The sequence below is a fragment of the Hibiscus syriacus genome, unplaced genomic scaffold, assembly GCF_006381635.1.
Source record: "Hibiscus syriacus cultivar Baekdansim isolate YM2019G1 unplaced genomic scaffold, ASM638163v2 tig00111136_pilon, whole genome shotgun sequence".
NCBI lineage: Eukaryota > Viridiplantae > Streptophyta > Magnoliopsida > Malvales > Malvaceae > Hibiscus > Hibiscus syriacus.
In genome coordinates, this window is record NW_024062993.1 from 38,872 (window position 1) to 56,692 (window position 17,821).

Here is a 17,821-nt window from a genome sequence, read left to right on the forward strand (position 1 = left end):
TTCAAATCAAACTCGAATCTAGCAACGCAAGAATGCACTGGCATCGAAGATCATGATGCACCAAAATCGTTATGTGTACCGTGTGTGCTTTAAAAATTGAAGTTGTTTCTCAAATTTACCATCAGACTATTAACAGTTGGAAGAAAGTCAAACTCAGCTCATCTCAAACTTGGCACACTGGTGCCATCATCAGCATCTGAAAATAATGCATACAACTCCATCAGCCCTCCAAATGAATATTGTAAATGAGCGCTGACCATCATTTTCACATCATCATTGTCCTTAACAGTGTATATTGTGTACGTTAACGGTTCTAATGACGTCGATAACCGATACTTCAAGGGTAACAATCTTGTACCGCGATCATATGGGACATTTTTCTTCACTTTCTTTATCAACTTGTTATACATTAACTTTGTTGGTATCATTATTATAACAGTATGGGCGGACTGAAACACGACATCGAGAGATGCATCACCGATCATTTCGCCATCGTAATATACGAAAGTAGTAAAGCTTTCTCTCATCGACATTTTAGCTAAGTTGTTGCCCGGTAATACTGAACTGTTGTTTATTTATTGTTAAATAACCTAACGGGTTGCAAGATGTGCATTTCAAATAGTTCAGGTGTTGTAGGGTACGAGATCCTGTTATCTCACATTTTGCAAGATACGTGGTTCTGCTAACGTACAATAGATAGCATGGGTTGTAGGGTGCGAATTTCACTGAAACCTATTTTTATTAATTTATTAGAAAAATAACTCCCAAGATGAATCGACTAATGAAAAATAGTTTTCATAACTAAAAATTGTTCGATAAACGTCAGTAGTTAATTAACTCAAAATAAAATAATTTAGTACAAAATAATAAAATAGTTCGCATAACAGGAAATATTTTCATTAACTCAAAATAAAATAGTTTTGTACAAATATTTCAGTTTTGAAGAACAAAATAAAGAATAACTAATAATGCATATGTCCACCAGTTCCGCATCATGGTGGATGACGAGTCTGACGTAGACGTAATTGCGGTTACTCTTCCTCTTCAACAATATCATCATTATTCGGACCGTTAGTTGTATATGGAATCGATCCACCACTAGCATTGGAATAGAGATCGATGTAGAATATGCTCTGTGATGGTGTTTGCTCAGTAATACCGGATCTAAAGTTAGCTGCCAATTGTGTCAGTGGTGAATTCAACTGGTCAAAGAAGTCGGTGAGAAAACCTTCCTAGAACTGTCCTATTTGTTGAAATGTTGATTGAGTCGAGTGGGTGAAGATAGGGATAGGGTGTGTTAACGGTGTCTGAGGAGGTCCATGTGTTGTTGCCGATGAGGAGGATGCACCTTGTTGTTTTCTTCTTCTCTGTGGAGGAACATATAATTCTCGCGTTTGCTCCACATCGGTCAATATATGTGACATCCTATATAACTCGTACCACCACATATAATTGTATGTCACGCTGTGGTCGAATATGGGTTGAGTCATGGGCGTCCTCTCGAATCTTTAGACCTACTCGTTCAAATACACTACATTATAGTCTGCCCAATTAATTTTCGTATTCCCTTGTTGCATCAATTGATGCAACTCATCCAAGCAAGGTGGATGTGGTGAAATCGGTTGAACAAAATTAAACTGTCGAAGAATGCGCTCGATAGGATGCCACTCGACTATCTCATACAAGATCAGCGAGACCGACACGATGTACATGGACACATTAGTCACCAAAATCTCATGCGATATACAGTCGACAATAGCAGCATCGCAGTAAGGCGTTGACAGGAACTATATAATTAAAATTACATAACTTTGTTGGCTAAAAACCTTAATTAAATTAAATAATTTTAAAATTATAAGATAAAAGTCGAAGAAAAATATTTTATTACCTGATGTCCAAACTTATCGATCAATAGTCTGAAGTCTCGTTGATGTGTTGGTAAGTGTGCGTGACATGTTTTATTAGTCCAACTATCATTAATACATTAGAATTGTATTGTTGTTAGTAATATTATAAAAAATAGATAAAAATTATTTTTTTACCTCTTAATTAACAAAAATTCATATGGAACATGTGTTTTAAGGATTGAGCATAAAAATGACATTCATATCCAGGCCCACGACTGCAACAACAATAAACACACTTGTTAAAAACATTTTGATGTTTCGATATAACAAATTAAGTATAAATGAATTTTAAGATTTTACAAATAATTTTCTAAGTATATTCGATTTAATTACTCAAATATCAAAATAGTACTTCAAGTCTTTCAAAGATCAATTTCAATTCTTACTTAAGTGTAAAATTGTGTTTTAATCTTAAAATATTTTTGAAACAATTTTCACAAAGTATTTCGAACAAAAATCGAGCCTAAAATCAATTTTTCAAAAGAGTGTACCGATGCACCAATCCATGCATCGATGCACCATTGAATAAATTGAACATCGAATGCATTATATGCATCGATGCTCATGCTATGCATCGATGCACTCAGGTTTTTATGAAAACATCGAATGCATTTGATGCATCGATGCACAAGCCATGCATCGAAGCACTCGAGCTTGTTTGAAACATCGAATGCACTTCATGCATCGATGCACTCGTAGTGCACCGATGTACTAAGGGTCCAACGGTCGAAATATTTGAATTTTACATATAGTGAACCGATGTACTAGGCTTATGCATCGATGCACCAGACGCTCCCAACTGTTTTATTAATTGTTTTCACACTTAAACGACTCTATTGACTCCACTAATCATCCCCAACGTTCAGAATCAATTGAAGGAGTATTTAAACAAGCTTAAAATCCATTGATCAAAAACAAGAAACAACAAGAATCAAGAATTAAGAGAGAATCAAAGAGAAAGCATCAAACCTCAAGTTTGAGCATTTCAAGCCTATTTTTCATTCAATATTCATTTTGCTTTCAAGAACACTACTTGTACTTAATTGTATTCATTTTTAGTGTTTTTTTCTTTGTTCTAGAATTGTACAAACAATCTACCTTGTGAGGATTTCCTTGTAAGTTTGCAATTTTGTAATATTCTCTTTGAGAAAGAGTGTTATCAAGAATTAGGGTATATTCTTGAGGGAGTTGCAAGGTTATTTTTTTTGCCTCAAAAGAAAGAACAAATTAGTGAATTTGTTGGAAAATCCTTAGTGTGGATAGTTAAGGTAGTGGACGTAGATTTTGGTTGAGAAAGTCGAACCACTCTAAATCGCTGTGTAATTACAATTTTTTGCAAAAGCTTCCACCAAAATTTTAATTGCCAATTCACCCCTCTTGGCTGATTCCATCGATCGATTAACTCAACAATTGGTATCAGAGCCTCATTCATTTGCAGGTTTAATCGCCTCCTAAGTTGATTCGGGAAGAGTTACATCGATAATCAAGTTATCAATGGCCTCCACTTCAAACTTTGACTCCAGTCTCGATTCGATGCCCATCAACAAGCCTCATTTCTTCAATGGAGCTAACTATGCCTATTGGAAGAATATGATGATGTATTTCATTCAAGAAAGTGACATGGAAGCATAGAATGTTGTAGAAGACAGATATATCAAGCCTCTCACTCATCCAAGATTGTGGAGTGAAGGAGAGACGAGAATGTTCCAGCTCAACTCCAAAGCCATTTTGTGCTCTTGGACCTGATGAATATGGAAGAGTTTCATCTTGTACAACCGCCAAAGAAATATAGGATAAACTACAAGTCACTCATGAAGGCACCGACGAGGTAAAAGAATCAAAAATTAGTCTTTTAACACATAGCTATGAAAATTTCAGGATGAAACCAAATGAAGACATCAAAGCTATGATGGATAGATTTTCAACGATTATCAATGGTCTCAAATCATATGAAGAGATCATTTCAAATGAAAAGCTTGTGAGGAAGTTAGTTTACTCACTTCCAAAATCGTGGCAATCAAAGAAGACGACAATCATCGAGGCTAAGAACCTAAAATCCTTAACTGTTGAAGAGCTAATCGATTTCCTCATCACTCATGAAATGATGCTTGAAGATGAGGTGGACCTCGATAAGATTGACCAGACACCAAAGGATAAGGAGAAGAAGAAAAACATTGGAGTTGCTCTCAAATCCACAAAAGATGAGAGTGATTCGGATGAAGATGACGATGAAGAGGAAATGGCATTGTTTGCCAAACGGTTCAGAAAAATGATGAGACCTTACCGAGGAAGAAAATTCAAACGAAATGAAGGCTTAAAAAATGAACCAAAAGAGAAGAACCCAATCATTTGCTATGAATGCAAAAATCTGGGGCATGTCAAATATGATTGCCCACAATTGAAGAGAAATGGTCAATCAAAGAATAAGCACAAGGCTCATGTGACTACATGGAGCGATGAAGAAGGTTCCGATGAAGAAGAACAAGAAGTAGCAAACTTGTGCTTAATGGCATTCGGGGAAGATTCTAAGGTAACCTCTAACTCATTTTATTTAGATGATTTATCTTATGATGAGTTATTAGAAGAATATACTAGGTTGGCTTCGGATTATGAGAAATTGTTTTTAAAATATAAAAATAATATTTCGAAATTGAAAAATGAAAACAATCTCATATCCAAGACCAACAATGATCTTGAAAGTAAAATCAATGATTTGCAAATCAAACTAGAAGAGTTTGAAAAGAAAAATTCGGATTTGCAAAATTTACTTTTAAAGGTCAATGATGATAATCAAAAGAAAATTGATGATCTTAAAACTTCTTTTGATAAAGTTGGAACAAAACGTTTTAAAAAAGGAGAAAATTCAAAAACCAACTTTGTTAGAAAAAGTTTTAAAAACTACAATCATAGAGGTCCCCGAAGAACCTCTAATGGAAAAATCGTTAGAAGTATATGGGTTCTTAAAGGACTCATTACTACTAAAGATAAGGATATCCTACACAAATGGATACCTAAGGGGACTAGGATTTTGGAAACTAATGAATATGGACCCAAAAGAATTTGGGTACCAAAAATTAGAAATTAATCTATGTTTGTAGGAAAAGGAGCATTGCTACAAGGCACTGGAAACAAATTCAAACTCATGGTACCTTGATAGTGGATGCTCAAGACACATGACCGGAGAAAAAAGCCGGTTCATAGAGTTTAACGCCAAAAATGGAGGAGAAGTGACTTTTGGTGATGATTCAAAAGGTTACATTGAAGGCATAAGTACTATAGGTAATACCTCTTCCATAAAAATTAAGAATGTTTTATATGTGAATGGATTAAAGCATAATCTTTTGAGTATTAGTCAATTTTGTGATGAGGGATTCAATGTCATATTTGAAACTAATGGTTGTAAAGTTATTGACTTTGTATCTAATCGAATTATTCTTGTTGGTCATAGAATAGGAAACATTTGCAATGGTGCATTTAGATTATATAGATATGACTAATTTATGCCTAGTTGCTAAGGATGAGCATAATAGTTGATTATGGCATAAGAGACTAGGACATACTAGTATGAGTGTTTTGCAACGGCTAATTCAAGGAGATTTAGTAAGAGGGTTGCCTAAACTAAAATTTGATAATGATAAAATCTATGATGCTTGTGCTAAAGGAAAACAAAAGTGAGTTTCTTTTAAATCTATTAATGATGTATCAACTAGTAAAGTATTATAATTGATCCATATAGATCTTTTTGGGCCAACTAGAACTACTAGCTTGGGTGGAAAACAATATGCATTTGTCTTGGTAGAAGACTATTATAGATATACTTGGGTTCTATTTTTAAGTGCTAAAGATGAAGCATTAGAACATTTTATCACATTTTCAAAAATAATCCAAAACGAAAAAGGTTACTCTATCACTAGTGTTAGAAGTGATCATGACACTGAATTTGAAAATCTTGGATTTACTGAGTTTTACAATTCTAATGGTATTATCCATAATTTTTCAGCACCTAGAACCCCTCAACAAAATGGAGTTGTTGAGAGGAAAAATCAAACTTTAGAAGAAATGGCTAGAACCATGCTTTGTGAAAATAATTTGCCAAAATATTTTTGGGCGGAAGCCATAAATACCGCTTGTTATATTGTAAATCAAGTAATGATTAGGCCAATTTTAAAGAAAACTCCATATGAAATTTTCAAAAATAAAAGCCTAACATTAGCTATTTTAATCCTTTTGGATGTAAATGTTTTGTTTTAAACAACGGTAAGGACAATCTTAGCAAATTTGATGCTAAAAGTGATGAAGGAATTTTTCTGGGTTATTCCTTAAATTCTAAAGCTTATCGAGTATTTAATAAAATAACTTTAGTTGTAGAAGAGTCTATACATGTTGTTTTCGATGATAATCCCCTTTCGAGGAAGGATTATTGTGTGAATGATGATATAGGCATTATAAATATAAATGACATTTGACATGACGTTGGAGAACCATCATCAAAGGAAGAAACGAAAGATTAGAAAACTCAAGATCCTCTCGAGAATCCAACCATTGAAGAAAGGGAAGTCTCTTACCCAAGGGAATACAACTATGTCAAGGATGGTGAAATAATAGGTGATTCATCCAAAGGGGTAACAACTCGATATTCTCTTAGAAATATTTGTAATTATTTTGCATTTACCTCATGCATAGAGCCTAAAAATATTAAAGAAGCATTAAATGATGAACATTGGATTATGGCTATACAAGAAGAGTTAAATCAATTTGAGAGAAGTAAAGTATGGACATTAGTTGAAAGGCCTAGTAATAAATCTACTGTAGGTACTAGATGGGTATTTAGGAATAAGCTTGATGAAAGTGGTAATATAGTGAGAAACAAGTCTAGACTTGTTGCTCAAGGGTATACTCAAGAAGAGGGCATAGACTATGATGAAACATACGCTCCCGTAGCTAGGATGGAAGTAATTAGAATGTTAATAGCATTTTCATGTTTCAATGAATTCAAATTATATCAAATGGATGTTAAAAGTGCATTTTTAAATGATTTTATAAAAAAAGAAGTGTATGTGGAACAACCTCCTGGTTTTGAAGATTCAAAATTTCCAACTCATGTTCTTAAATTGACAAAAGCTCTTTATGGTTTAAAACAAGCTCCTAGAGCTTGGTATGAAAGATTGTCAAATTTTTTAATCGAAAAAGGTTTTTCAAAAGGGAAGGTTGACACTACATTGTTTTTAAAGAATAAAGGTAATGATTTATTAGTAGTTCAAATTTATGTTGATGATATAATATTTGGTTCTACTAATGATGTTCTTTGCCAAGAATTTTCTAAGCTAATGCAAAGTGAATTCGAGATGAGCATGATGGGGGAGCTCTCATTTTTCTTGGGACTCCAAATCAAGCAAAGAAAAGATGGCATCTTCATCAATCAAGCTAAGTACGTCAAAGATATGCTCAAGAAGTTTGGACTGGAAAATGGGAAATCTCATAACACTCCAATGAGCTCATCAACAAAGCTTGACATAGATGAAGGAGGTAAATGTGTGGATGTTAAATTATATAGGTCAATGATTGGCTCTTTGCTTTATTTAACCGTAAGTAGACCGGACATTATGTTTAGTGTTTGCTTGTGTGCCAGATTTCAATCATGTCCTAAGGAATCACATTTACTAGATATTAAGAGAATCTTTAGATACCTTAAGGACACTTCTAGTTTAGGACTTTGGTATCCTAGAGATTCTAGCTTTAGCTTGCATGCCTTCTCTGATGCGGATTATGGAGGATGCAAATTAGATAGGAAAAACACCTCCGGTACTTTCCAATTCCTTGGAAATATGTTGATTTCTTGGTTTTCAAAGAAACAAAATTGTGTGGCATTATCTACAACTGAAGCGGAATACATTTCAGCCGGTAGTTGTTAAGCACAAGTTTTATGGATGAAACGACAACTTTTTGATTATGGAATTGAAGTAGGTACCATTCCTATCAAGTGTGACAATACTAGTGCTATTTGTCTCACTAAAAATCCTATCCAACACTCTAGAACTAAGTATATTGAAATTAGACATCACTTCATTAGAGACTAATCGCTAAGGAAGATGTAGTTCTAGAATTTGTTGATACTTTGCACCAATTAGCAGACATTTTTACAAAACCTTTAGACAAAGAAAGATTTTGGACACTTAGAAGAGAACTAGGTTTAACTGACCTATCTTCACTTAGTGTTTAAATTAATTTTAGCACTTTTAAGAATAAATGAAAAATGCTTATATTAATAATAGTTTTTTATTGCATTCTTTGCTTTTAGTTAGGGGAGTTTATGATCTTTGGTGAAAATTAATTATATGCTCAAATGTAGTTTAAGGATAAAATTGATTGATTAAACATGATTAATTTTCAATATACGAGTTGCTAATACCACTAGAGCTAAATTATTTAGCATTTTAAGTGTTTAAAACGGATTTTTGACATTTTTGTGCATAATGCATCGATACACTATGAAGGTGCATCGATGCATCCTTTGTATGTGCATCGATACATCATGAAGATGCACTCCTTGAATGTGCATCGATGCACAAAGCCATGCATCAATGCATCCGTCGGGTTTTGGGTTTAAAAGGCTTATTTTTTTATTTGTTTCAAACCCTAAAACTAAACCCTCTCCAGCCATTCGCCTCTCTCCCTCTCTAAATTCTGTTTTTACTCAAAATCAACGAAAAATAGTCGGAAGCTTCAAGCTTTTCATCTTCATATCCTGCTAACATCATTAAATCGTGCAAAACAACTTCTCATTCTCATCAATCCGAAATTTTCAAGGTTTTTTTCTAAAAACCTCTATTTTATCATATTTTGATTTTAGAACTAGTTTAGATTAGTTCTAGGATGAACATTATATCGAACATTGATCGTTTGGTGATTAGAAACAAGATTTTACAACAAATTTCGTCAAAAACACACAATATTTCAAAATTTTCTTTGAAATTCAAAATAAAAAAATCGAAAATCTTTTGATTTATTTTGATGTTTTTGACTCAATTATGTTGTTTTTCATGAAAACCATACATATTATGATTTTTCAAAAATTATTTTCAAATAATTTTTTGAAACCTTGCCCATTAGGATTTAAAAATTGGATTGATATATATTTTGATGTTTCTGGATTGTTTATTTTGGATAATTGAATGTTTGGATTAATGTTTTGGTTGTTTTGGATATTAAATCTTAATATATATATATTTGGTTTAAATTTTCTTTTTGATATTAAAACTTATTTTTGCATCATTAGACATATATGACCAATTATCCATTACATGTTTATGAATATTGTTTATGAAAACTAATGGCTAACCTTTCTCTTGATCTTTGATCTTAGCAGCTTAAGCTATATTTATTAATAATCAATTGGCTATGTTTTTCAAAAACCTTGTTCAAAACGTTTTAGAGTCTTTTTTATTTAACAAAAAGGGGGAGAAGTGTTAAAGTAAGGGGGAGTAATATTTTTCAAAAAATTTAGAAAATCTTAAAATTACTAAAATGTTTTGTTATATCAAAAAGGGGGAGATTGTTGAAAACATTTTGATGTTTCGATATAAAAAATTAAGTATAAATGAATTTTAAGATTTTACAAATGATTTTCTAAGTATATTCGATTTAATTACTCGAATATCAAAATATTACTTCAAGTCTTTCAAAGATCAATTTCAATCCTTACTTAAGTGTAAAATTGTGTTTTAATCTTAAAATATTTTTGAAACAATTTTCATAGTATTTCGAACTAAAAACGAGCCTAAAATCAATTTTTCAAAAGAGTGTACCGATACACCAATCCATGCATCGATGCACCATTGAATAAATTAAACATCAAATGCATTATATGCATCGATGCACATACCATGCATCGATGCACTCAGGTTTTTATGAAAACATCGAATGCATTTGATGCATCGATGCACTCGGGCTTGTTTGATACATCGAATGCACTTCATGCATCGATGCACTCTTAGTGCACCGATGCACTGAGGGTCAAACGGTCGAAATATTTGAATTTTACACATAGTGTACCGATGTACTAGGCTTATGCATCGATGCACCAGAATCTCCCAACTGTTTTATCAATTGAAGGAGTATTTAAACAAGCTTAGAAGCCATTGATAAAAAACAAGAAATAACAAGAATCAAGAATTAAGAGAGAATCAAAGAGAAAACATCAAACCTCAAGTTTGAGCATTTCAAGCCTATTTTTCATTCAATATTTATTTTGCTTTCAAGAACACTACTTGTACTCAATTGTATTCATTTTTTAGTGTTCTTTTCTTTGTTCTAGAATTGTGCAAACAATCTACCATGTGAGGATTTCCTTGTAAGTTTGTAAATTTGTAATCTTCTCTTTGAGAAAGAGTGTTCTCAAGAATTGGGGTATATTCTTGAGGGAGTTGTAAGGTTATCTTTTTGGCCTCAAAAGAAAGAACAAATTAGTGAATTTGTTGGAAAATCCTTAGTGTGGATAGCTAAGGTAGTGGACGTAGACTTTGGTTGAGAAAGTCGAACCACTCTAAATCGATGTGCAATTACTTTCAATTTTCTGCAAAAGCTTCCACCAAAATTTTAATTGCCAATTCACCCCCTCTTGGCCGATTCCATCGATCGATTAACTCAATTATTCAAATGACACTTTTCGTCATATCTATGACTCTACTAAGTTACCCGAACAAAAATGCCAAAAGTGTCGACTCCCAACTTATATTTATTAAATCACTCAAATTTTGCAAGTGAATCAACCACATCAGATACATCTTATTTCGGGATTTTTCTGGCATTAAAATCTCACAATAACTCGTAGTATATACGCACGAGCAAATCACATACAAAAATTAATAAAATAATATAACTGTTTAATTTCTAAAAAAATTAAATAAATAAGTTTAAATATTAATAAATATTCATAGATAAAAACATTTATATTTACCTCTTTAACTTCATGCTCTGCGTTATGGGGTAGTTTCGTAAAATTTTCATCCAAAAATTTAATTTTTTATTTTTCCACCATTGCGTGTATCATCAGGCGGATCAATTCCGAGCAATATCTCACATACCTTTCTAGGGGCACCGATAACACTAGTAATAACTACTCCATCAATAGGCAACCCAGATGAAATGCAACATATTGCAACTTAATAGTTGCCTCCCCACACGATTAATGAAACGTGTGCATCTCCGGTATCCATCTTTCCACCAACGCATTGACAAGTGGAAGATGCAACTTCACACCGTCACCAGTTATACTACTGTTATATCCGAAACCCGCTAAATGTAAGTACTCAATAATATCTGCATCGGGCAGTGTCACATGATTTATATGACACTCTAATACACATTCATATCCTTATGAAATATAAATATTAAAAAAAATATTTAAATACCAAAACAAATTAACTAAATTAAAAAATAAATAAATAGTAAAAAATCGAAATAATATTAATTAATTGGCCATGATATAAAATCATTAAATATTTGAATATATGAAAAGGATTGATGTGGTGATGAAAAGGAGTGGAGGGCCCAATTTATAGCCCTTCTCGTACACGGGGAAGCATGATTTTAAATGCAACTCGCGTCCTGCAAAACGCGAGGTACTGAAAACACGCGGAATTCCCAGTACCTTTCGTTTTATAAGACGCGATATTGCTTTAATTCAAATTCAAATTTCAAAATTTTCAAAATATATAATAATTATTTTTATAAAATATCTATTTTAATTACTATATTTATATATTATTATATTTTAATTATTTATTATATTTAATAATTAATATTATTAGTTATTATTATTATTATATTTATTTATTATATTATAATTTTTCATTATTTCAAAATTTATAAAATATATTATAATTATTTTTTATAAAATATATATTTTAATTACAATATTACTATATTATTATATTTTAATAATTTATTACATTTAGTAATTAATATTATTATTAATTATTATTATTATTATATTTATTTATTACAATATAATTTATTATTTCAAAATTTATAAAATATATTTTAATTAGTTTTTATAAAATTTCTATTTTAATTACTATATTTATATATTATTATATTTTAATTATTTATTATAATTAATAATTAATAATTAATATTATTAATAATTATTATTATATTTATTTATTATAATATAATTTTGTTTCTACGTTTCAAATTAGGTAGTTATACGGAATCCGAAAGAACCTCGCGCTTTGAAGGCCACGAGGTCCCCTATAAATCTCGTAATATTTTAGATCATAAAAGCTACCTCGTGCTTCACAATGCACGATGTCATTTTATCCAATTGTTTTATTGGATTACCTGGAAAGTGCACCCACGTCAGATGTATCTCGCGTATTGGAGGGTGCGAGGATCTAACACGCAATTTGCAGACCGCTAGGTCGTCCGATGTGGACGATTTGGAGGTTATTCTTTCAAATAATCTCTAGAAGACCCTATTTCTTTAAATAATTATTTTTTTGGAGTTTTTAAAATAAATTTGACTCATGTTCAGTTGTTCTTTAAATTCCATTTTATTTATGGCTCATCAAACAATCCTAAGCATGTTTTGATTGATTACTTTTTATAGCTAAGAATAACAAACTACAAGTTTTGAGGAGACAAAAACATAAACAATCAATTCAGATAGTGTGTATTCTTTTAAAATAATTTATTTTTATTAAACTCAAAACATATATATATTTATTATAATTTTTAAAGAGAAAAATATTTAAGGTTTGACTTCAAGATTAAGCATCACCTTAAAAATATGAGATAATCGTAAGTTTATATATTGTTATATTTTTGGAAGACATTTTTGAAAACTGTTAGCTCATTGTCAGAAAAGATTTTGTAAAGTTCTTTTTATTTATCTTAGCGTTTAAAAATGTCATGTCCTCTGAACCAGCTGTAATACATAGATAAGATCTCTGACAGACTCACATGATCTATCAGAGTTAAATCAAAGATATGACAATCAACTCTGTTTAGTCAATTAACCTATTAATAATTATAATGATCTTATGTTTGAGACCATTAAATAGGATCTCTATTATACATCTAAACTACAACTGAGAGAGTGCTCTGTTTCTAATTCTTTGGTTGAATCACCATCGTCGAGTTTTTCATTTACCCACATATTTTCCATTATGTCTTCACCTCTTCAAGAGTACAAGACCGTCCAATGACTGTCTTTGCACTGATAATGATTTTTTTTCATCCAAAACAGAATAGGTGAACCATCAACAATACATAACCCATTTATCACTAGCAATATATATTACAAAACTCATTAAACTAAATTAATAATAAATTACTTATTAATTAATTTCCTATCTATTTGTTTAAACTTAATTAAATATTTGTTCTTTCAAAAAATAATTAAATATTTTTAGATTGTATGCACCTTTTTCATTTACAATTAAAAATATCAAAAAAAAGGATGGTACACAAGTATCAGCTTAAGACAGACTAAAAAAAGACGAGGAAAACCCAAGAAAAATGTGGTTGTCTTGTCTATAATCTATATGTGGGGTGGGTACTCAATAATGCATTGAACATCATGGGTGGGCCATTTTAGAATTGGTTCTTCCATATGTATAATTAAGGCCAGGCAGAAGCTCATTGTATACATAAGCAATTATAATACATAAAAAATGGATAAACTATACCAATAATAATTAATATTTGAGTAAGTTTTTATTTTTACTAAAATTTAAAAAATAATAAATTGGTCACTTAAGTAATCGGCTTGTAATAAAATGATCACTCTATTGTCATCTCTATTAAATTGATGACGTGACAATATTTTAAAAATAATAATATTTAATTTTATTACTAAACTACTGTTAAGATATTAAGTAAATCCTTGAACAACAATTTTATATTTAACTTACCCCAAAGTTATTTTTATTTGTAAAAAATCCTATCTGTTTTTTCCTCCTCTTCTCTTTTTTTTTTTTTATTCTTTACAACTTGTGTCAATTTGATTGATCAGTTTAGTTTTTTCTTCTTTAATTTTGTTTAACCAACGGCGTCACTGAATTTAATGTTGGTTGCCGTCCGTCGGTTATATTTTTTTCTTTATTTTTTAATTTTTTAAATAAGATCTTTGTGACATGTTCTCTGATTTTATGACACGTTTATCTTTGTCTTTGTGGCATGTTTTTCTCTGCCTTTTGGTAGCTTACGATTTTTTGCCGTTGTTTTTGTTTATCTTTTTTCTCAGGATTGAATTTGACATCGTCACGACTAATCAATATGACGCTTATTTGTTATCATGATGCTCTTCTCTGCTTTGGACCCTCAGATTGATTTGGATACACGTTTTGCGTTCGCGGATAGTTTTCTCACGTCGTTTAACTGTGATTTGCTATTTGTCGGTGGTCTTTCAGTAGTTTCATCCCCTTTTGTGGTTCGTTTATCGATGCAATCAGATTTATTTGTATCTTTATTTTATTCGAGTTTTTGGTTAGGTTTTTAACATTTCCTCATTTGATCATTGTGTGATCTAGGTGGCTAATTTTTGTCTGGTAATAAAAAAATGTTATAATTATATTTTAGGTTTACAGTTCTGTTTGTAAATTCTCATTGTAATTTTAAATATTTCTATTTTTAATAAAACTAGCGACTTTCTAAAAAAAAACCTTACCCCATAGGTTTTTAATTTACATTTTAGTGTAAATTATTTCCTTTCATTTTTAGATAAAGAATCTAGGTTTCTTTCCGTTTTTTTCGAAAAGGATTTTGCACAGAAAGGAGAATTCTGGGTTTCTTTCTGATTTTTCGATTTCGATTTTGTGTGATCGAGAATCAATCAACAACTGTGGTGTTCGGAAAGAAACATATCGCGTCTTCATCGTCGAACAACTTGAAGTATGATGCCTTTCTCTGTCGCCGGCTTGACCACCTACTGCATGATGCTTTTCATTCACACCTACCTGAATGCTCGAGTCTTTTGATAATGGTTTCGCTAAGATTTCCTCTTTTGACCACCTATTGTATGATGTTTTTGATTCACATCTGCCCAATGCTTATTTTTGCTTTCGGAGTAAACTTCTTTTGTGATGTGAAACACAAAATTGCTGATTAAATCGGGTATTAATGTTTGGTTTTAACATTAAGACAAAAAAAAAAAAAACAAAAAACAAAACAAAACACACGACTTATGGATAAAGTATAGGTAAGAAGAGCATCTTCAACTGTTATTGGTTATCTTCTTTGGTAGATCAATGAAGTTTCCGTTTGTTATTCTTGCTTGAGCTGGGGCTTTATATGTTGTCTCTTGTGGAAATTGTTACTGATTTGGCTAATTTGATGGATAAACACAAACGATGCTAATCTTAGTGAAGTTGGTTGGATATTTGAAAAAATAGAAATCAGAAAGATTTTGAGTAAATTAGATACAAAATTATTGTTTAAAAACTTATTTGAAATTTTAACAGTCGGTTAGGGATAAAAATAAATACTAATCTTTTTTTTAGTCACAAGATAGAGATAGCAGTGAACTAAGCTAAACGCCAGCTTCCAGAAGCTCCAGTATCTGTCGACGGGAGGTCTTCATAGAGGTTGAATCTCAGCAGGCGAGACTTGGAAGAAATCGAAGCCAAAAGGCAGGTTCATGCAAGTTTAGTCATACCATCAGTCACTTTATTACACTCACTAGAGACAAATCTGAAAGATACTACAAGAAATAGGATCTTTAGTAACTATTTAATTATGACATTGATGAAATTCGTCACAAAAATTAGATTATTTGTAATAAAAATTAGTTTTGTCACTTTTAAAATGAATAATTATGATTTATTTTCATCAATAGTGACATATTTCTTAGTCACAAGTAATTTATTTTTTGTGATGAAATTCGTCAATGTTACAATTAAATGATCACTTAAGATCTTATTTCTTGTGGTAGTTTATATTGAATGTAAAGCGATAAAATGATAAATAAATATTGAATTCGTAATCTATTTGTGAATTCATAACTAACTCTAAAATTTGAATTCTTTAAAATTATAATCAATTTATTAATATATATGTATAAATATTTTAATTTTATTAATTATATTTTTCAAATTAAAAAAAGTAGGATAAGAAAATATTTTTTCTAAAAAAAATATTTGACTAACATAATGTCAATATTTTAAAAATAAATTATAATTAAAAGAAAATTATCTAAAAATTATTATATAATTATCAGTTATTTTTAAGACGATGAATTGTTGTTAGAATGAATTCTAAATTATGAATTAATGTTATTAAGAACATATTATCTCATAATATATTTTAATTTTATTAACTATATTTTTAAAATTATAAAGAAATAGGATATAATATTTTGAAAAAAAGAGATAAAGGTAAATATTTTAAATAAATTATAATTAAAATAAAATTTTAAAAAATTATAGAATTAGGATTATATTATCTAAAATATTTTTTTATTAATTATATTTTTAAAATTATAAATAAAGGATAAAATAATATCTTAAAAAAGGATAAACGTGAAATTATCCTATTTTTAAACATCGGAGCAGTTCCTGCTTTTATTTTTCAATTTATCCATAAAAAACTATTTTAAATATGGAATGTGGAGATCATGGGTTAATGTTAGCATGACTGTTAGCCGCATGTCAATTTTACTCTCTTTCAAACAGTAGATTTTTCTATACCATTTTTGCTTGTGATGGTTCCCCTGAAATTCTTGGATTTCTTGCAATATGAGATTGAATGCAAGAACTCTTATTTGTATTTTACTTGCCACTCGATGCTATGGGGGAACTCATTCTAGTATCCTCCTTGATTCATGCAGCTACTATGGTGACAACCAGAGTTTTCATGATAACAAGGTGATCTCCTTTCTTGAATAGCCATATGCGGCTTTGATTGTTATCACTTTTACGGGAACTACGACGTCCTAGCGGCAACCACCGGAATATTACATAACGGTCTAAAAAGGGTCGTAGTTGATTCAACTTGATGTCAATTAGGGTATATGATCTTTGCTTCCGTCATCTCTAACTATTCTGTTTGCATCTTTCACTTAATGAATCAAACATTTTTCAGATTAAGCATTACTACTCCTAAATGCAGGTTCGGTGCATCATGCCATGGAGCAAGATATGCGGATGATGGGGGGCTCCTGGATTTTATTTCAAAGATGTGATTACAGAATTCACATGTATACCATCAGTGCGAACTTTGTTTTCTGGTAAATGTTTCTGTCCCTTTTACTTCTTATAACTCATTTTTTTTCTTCTAACAACTAAATGGATGAATGTCGCGTTAATTCGATATGTGAATGGATGAGGGTGTAAAATGTATTTTTGATTGTTTATAATTTACACTAAAATATTAGATCAAATAGTACTCTCGTTGATATATGAATCTGACGTACCCTATATGATATCTAGTTGAAGTTAATTGTAAAAATTGCAGTAAACTATAAAAGTGAAAACATAGATGAACTGAACCATGTGAAGTGTAGGATGTAGTTTGTATTTATTCATTTAAATGCTTTGATGATGGCTAAATGAGAGTAGGTTCTGGTTACTATTTCTACTATGTTATTTTAATCTCGTAAAAATTAGAACTTTTATATTAATTATTTTATTTTTTTCACTTATTGCTATTTTTACAGAAAAATATTGAAGAGTGGACTTTGGTATGGAGTACTGAACTATTATAGTTATGAACTATTAGATTTTTATGTTTTAACATTACCTGTATTTTAGTTGATTTATTTTTTAGATATAATTTTATCAAATTGTATTTAGAGACGATATACTCATCACAATAAAATAATGAGAAAATAACTTCAGTGACCAAAAATACCTTATAATATACGATTTTAACAACTTTTTTTGGATTTGCCAAAATGACCAACTAAATCGCAATGC

The 17,821-nt window shown here is 30.7% G+C and overlaps 1 pseudogene; it reads left to right on the plus strand.

Moving 5' to 3' along the window:
* The first annotated feature begins 994 nt into the window (after positions 1 to 994).
* Positions 995 to 17,137, plus strand: LOC120154614 (annotated as a pseudogene).
* The last annotated feature ends 684 nt before the right edge of the window (positions 17,138 to 17,821 follow it).